Below are 6,403 nucleotides of genomic sequence, written 5' to 3' on the forward strand. Positions count from 1 at the left end.
TAAGAACAAGTCATATCTATTAATAGATCCATAAAAGTAGAATATGTTGTTCATGGCTTTTAGAAGAACCTTAATACTCCAAAATAAAACAGATATGATGCATATGAATCCATAAGATATTTAATTTAATGCTTTTTCTATAAGGATGGAGCTCATGCTCCCCTGTATGTTCTTATGCACACATATATGCATTTTCTATCAAGGATGAAGTTCATTTATCCATTCATCATACAATCATCCTTTATAATAACATTCAGCATGTAGTCACATGCATATTACATTCCAACCAGCATACGATAGCAAACAAGGCTATACTCAAACATCATGCAATAACTATGCAATGACCAACATTAACAATCTAGTATGCAAAAAAAAAAATCATCATTCAACATTGTGCATAATAAAATTCAATTAACATGCAGCAGCCTATTTAACTATTTAGCATGCAATTTCCATCATAGCGATATTCATTTGAAAAAAGTTCAACCAGCATGCAATAGTTTTCAAATCAGACTTAATCATCATGCACTATCTTTAAGTATTCAAAAATAACAATATACATGCAACAATCAGCATCCAACATGTAGTATCTATGAGTATTCAATATTCATACAGTTGTCTACATCCAACATGTTGAAGCTTTCCTATTCCTATCTAACCAGCATGCAGAGGCTTACTTTAACCATTTAATCAGCATACAATGCTCAATAGGCAGTATCCATAAGTATGCATTCAACAATCAACATGCATAGGCAATAATCAATATAAGCGCAATCATGCATGAATGTGAGCATAAAGCCTATTCTGGTTGTACATAAGGTATGTTAAGATATTTGGATTCCAAATGAGGCTTATATATTGTTAAGTTTAGATTTTTCAGTTTACACATAGGATGAGATTCATTTGTGCATTCAGTGTTCAGAATTTAGCATAACAACACTTTAATTTATTAAGCATCATCCTAGTGTCAACTAAGCAGCATGCAATCACAAGTTTTGCATCAGCCATGTAGATGACATTCAATTCAAACAGCATGCAAATATCCTAATCAACTACTAGCATGCAATCACAATTTCTGCATCAGCCATGTAGATGACGTTCAATATAACTAGTATGCAACAACATAGTGATCTCTATAACATGCAATTCTCAAGTTTCTGCATCAACCATGCAGATGGTATTTAATATAATCTAGTATATCCCAATAATAGTTCATGCCATAATAGAAAATGATTTGCCATCCATCAGATAAAATAAAGCATTCATCAAATTATGGACAATAATTTAAAGCATAACAGTATAACCAAAAAGGATAGTGAGTGTATTTAATTTACAGACCCGTAAGATCAAATTGTTTATTAGACAAATTTAGAGTTGCTGCTTGTTGGAAATGGTGTGATCCCAAGAGGGGGGTGAATTGGGTTTTAAAAATATTTTGACTAAATTAAATATATTTCAATTCACCACAAATCATATCTCATTCAATGTAATAGCATGTATGAAAAATGATGAAACTATACATTCAAACATACACGTGCGGCAAATGTCATTTAACTCAAAGTGTGCATGCAAATAATTATAACTATAAATGAAAGCATACACATGCAGAAATTAAAGTATGTAAATTTAAATGAGAGAGAGAGAGAGAGAGAGAGAGAGAGAGAGAGAGAGAGCGACATAAGATTTGTTATTAAGGTTCGGCCAAACAAACCTATATCCCCACCTTGGGTATACCCTCCAAGGATTACACTATCCCTACTCACTTAAAAGGGCGGAGTAAAAGCCGTTACAACCTCTCCTTACGGGGCGAGGTAAACCCCAGCTTAATTACCAGGCTGAGCCCAACTGGTCACTCTTAAAGGGCGTAGACACCCTAGTTCTATTTCTGGTTTGAACCGAACTAGTCTCACTTACGGGGCTGAGATTCCCCAGTTCAATTTTCGGGCTAAACCCAATCGATACAATAAAATCATTTTTGTACATAAAAATGCTTTTGAAAAATACAAGTAGAAATGTACACATTTAAGCTCAATACATGCACTCTTTAATGATATGAAATGTGCTCAGTAGAGTAAGGGAGTTTTTCTCAAAAACATATTTTCAACCTTCGAAAAATAACGTATACGATATGCACAATAAAAATTTAAACCCAAATGAATGTCTCAAAAATATTTTTTCAATTCAAATTTGTAGAACAAAGGGTTTTGCTTTCAAAGACATTTTGCAAACAATGATCTTTGATGTGAGGTAAAATAAATTAAGAACCTCAAAGATCAACTGCTATAAAAATTTTCTCCAACAAAGATTTACAATAAAACTTGTTTGGAGAAGTTAGGATTTGTGCTTAGAAAATGTTTTTTCAATAAACACAAAAACAATTGCCCAAACAAAATACTCTCTTAAAAATATTTTAACGAAAGAATCAAAGAGAGTTTGGAGTGTATAAAAATTATTTGCCCCAAAGGAAATATTTTTGCAATAAAATAAGTTTTAAGGAACTTTGACTAACAAGAGATTAGAGAGAGTTTTTGAGTTAATCAAAGTTGCTAATTTGGAGTAATGAGGAGGTATATATAGATTTTCAAGAAAATATGACCATTCGGGACACGCTAGATATTTTTAAAAATATTTAATTAAAAATTAAGCTTGTCTAAGCACTGAAAATAAACCCAACCCAAGAGGTTCAGTTGCCCAACGCCTAGGGTCGGTCGCCCGAACACCCACAAAGAGTAAAAGTGATTTTTCGAGTTTGATTGACTGCGGGCAACAACCGATCGATTAAAGCTAAGGCGATTTCCCAACTTTCGTAGGTTCGAGCACTTGATGCTTGGTTTAGGTTGCTGATTCTAGCTATTCAGTCACCCGGAATCATTTTAAACTAAAGGTTTGGGCGGCCGAGGCTGGTAAAAAGTGTCAGCATTCAAGGTTCGGTCGACTGTGGAATTTTAGTTCAAATATGGGTCAGTCGCCCAAGCAAAATCAAAGAATTGACTTTTTACCAGTTCCGTTGACCGAAGCATTTTTAACGCCCTATGTTTGGTCGACCGAAGCCCTTTCAAAGCTCAATTTAAGTCTTGATTTTTATTAGAATTCACTCTTGTTAATAATGGTATACTTTTAAGTTATAGGAGATTTTCCATGAAATGTTTATGGGGACCTAAAGTCAGTCTAAGGTCTATCTGAGCATTAAGTCATATCATGTAGAATGTATGCATTTATCACAGAACAAAATATGAAAACCAAATGCAATTACAATTGAAATAAACAAATGACTTCTTTCTTCTTTGCCATTCTCTTCATGGAATATGCCAATGTGATGTGAGCTTTAAGTCCTTTCTAGCTTCCATCTTCCTCTTTTGTGTGTGCATTCTGAATTGTAAACTTGTTTGATTACGCGCCTAAATTGCATAATTAGGTGTTTTAATTCATGCATTGAGACTTATATTTTTAATTAAATGCCTAATTATTCTTAATATTTTAACATTGTGTTCTATTTATAATATTTGGGTTTTATTGAGTAATTTATGAATTTTTGGTATTTTGTTATCGCATGCTAAATATTGGAAGCAAAAATTGACATTACTTCGTATTTTGGGCATAACTTTCTCGTTAAAGCTCTGATCGAGATGATTCAAAATTCTGAAGAAATCTGAGGTAGTGCTTTACAACTTTTGTGTTTTGATCTTTGAGAGATACGGAATCTAGGAGAATGAAACTCAGGCTTGTTCACAGGGAAACAAAAAAAGGAGAAACAACAAAAGAAAAGAAAATTTGTGATTTAACCCAGCCATGCACTCGGGTCCTCTTGTGCTGGGCATAGGGCTGGGGTGTTATGCCTCGAACCCTATAATGGGACACAGAGATGAATTAGTAACCTAACATGTCCCTATATCATACAAAATATCCATGATACACCATAATAAATTAGGGTCCAGCCTCGTGGGGTTCCCAAGAGCCCTATACACATTCACATACAAAACGTATACGCAGTGGAAAATACTCTTTCAATATATACCTTGTATCATACCAAAGTCTATACAAAAGGATTCTAGATTCCATAATACAAAACGTAAACCCGGGAGTCAGCCAAATATCCCAAAAAGATCACCCGATACGGTCCAAGTACTTACCCAAGTACTTCCCTCAGTTCACCAACCACTACGCTCCCAACACAAGGACACTAGTTTCGGTTACTTAAAAGACCTGAAAAATATGTACGTACGGTAGGGGTGAGACACCTCTTAGTAAGGCAGATCCAGGTTATATCAGCGTTTAGCATATGAGTGTTATCATGACATAAAACATACACAGTTCAATGCAATTCCAGTATTTTCACAAAACTGTTCCCGTATAGTGCATATCACACACACACACATGATCAAGTAACCCGATGTTGTCACGCCCTTCGGCTCAAAGCCGTCCCACGTTACACGGCGTCCCTGGCACATGGCATAGCCCCAGGCTCCCATGGCATTGTACCGGTACAATTGGTGGATCCACACCCTTTGATGATCAACTGGTAAGTCTCACGCCCTCGAATATAGAGTCAAACACTCTTACCAAACATAGCAGGTGATATTTCACACTCTCGAATATAGAGCCGAACACTCTTTCAGTACCTGGAACAATTCAGAACCCCGTTCCTATTGCATTTCAACGAAACACAACCATGCATGCTTATATAACCAAACAAACCACACCCATTTGGTAATCTAAAGTCATGATTTTCCAAAGATATACAGTTCAAACAAATCAAGGTTTTTTAGCAAAACCAGAGATTTAACCCAATGCCTTTTTTTTCCCAAAACTGTAACATGAAAACCCCATAATTTTACCCGTTAGATTCCCCCAAATGAGTAACCAAAATGCACATAGGACCGTGAACCACAGTTCTATGGAGTCCGATTTCTAAAATAATCGACATAAATAGAATCCCCTTACCTTTCCCAAAAAATTCCAAACCCGAACTCTACGTCCCCTAAACTGCAAACCGAGTTCCCAAAACCTATAAACCACAATACAGAACATACTCACAATTCTATTCTCCACACAACTACCAAAATAGAATTGAAAATCGAGCCTTACTTCGATTTCGAGCCATAACCCGAAAATGCCTGAAACGAAGATCCTTTCCACAAATCTTGAAGATAATCCTTCCCCGATCCTCATGGTAACGTCGGATCGACAATTCTAGCAATGTATGGCAAAGAAATCTAGAGAGAGAGTGACTTTAGAGTTCCTAGAGAGAGAGAGAGAGAGAGTATTTTAGATTTCTTAGTTGAGAAGTAATGAAAATTGATATTTATAGCCCTCTGACTCATCCAACCTCGTCGACGAGATGGCGTCTTCATCAACGAGTCACTGAAGACAATTCATTGATGAGACGGTGACCTTGTTGACGAGCTTGAGATTTTGGGTTTCTCAAAATCTCTCGATTTCTCCTCATCAACGAGCTCCTACATTTCGTCACCGAGCAACCTAAGGCCTTCATCGACGAACTCGGGCCTCATCGATGAAGCCTGCTTAATTTACCATTTTACCTTTCTCTTAATTAAATTATTCCATATATCACGATTCGGGTTCTTACAACCTCCCCTCCTTACAAAAATTTCATCTTCAAAATTTGCGATCTCTTATTCACGAACTCATTCGTACAATCCAACACACACTCGACTCTAGAAAGAAAATCGGCGACAGCTATAACGCAGCCTCATCACAATATATACATACCCTCACTTATGGTGAAAGAATACCGTGGTTACTTACATAAACCGTCTTAGGAGTTTACAATAATACACACTCCCAACGACTAACCACATATTCCAATACAAAGCAGGGTAATGCACACATACTCACAACAACTGTGGATACTTCTGGCGTATTTCCACTTCCAGTTCCCAAGAAGCTTCCTCTATCCCGTGGTTCTACCACAATACCATCACTAACGGTATGTCCTTGGTACATAGCTCCTAAACTTTACGATCTAGAACCTGAATAGGTACCTCCTCGTACGCTAAAGTATCCCTAATCTCCAAATCCTCGTAACTAATAACATGCGATGGATCCAACATGTACCTGCTCAACATGGATACGTGAAACATATCGTGGATCCTCGAGAGTGCAGGGGGCAGTGCAATCTTGTAGGCTACCGAACCCACTCGCTCAAGAAGCTTGAATGGTCCAACAGACCTTGGGCTCAACTTGCCCTTCTTCCCGAATCTTATCACCCCTTTCATCGAAGCGATCCTCAGGAATACCTTACCCCCCCCCCCCATTTGAACTCTAACTCATGGCGGCAAACATCTGCATAACTCTTCAGCTGACTCTGAGCCGATTTAATCCTATCTCGGATCAAACCCACTTTCTCAGGCGTTTGCTGTACAAGTTCAGGTCCTAACACCTG

The sequence above is a fragment of the Malania oleifera genome, chromosome 2 (genome assembly GCF_029873635.1).
Source record: "Malania oleifera isolate guangnan ecotype guangnan chromosome 2, ASM2987363v1, whole genome shotgun sequence".
NCBI classification, from domain to species: domain Eukaryota; kingdom Viridiplantae; phylum Streptophyta; class Magnoliopsida; order Santalales; family Ximeniaceae; genus Malania; species Malania oleifera.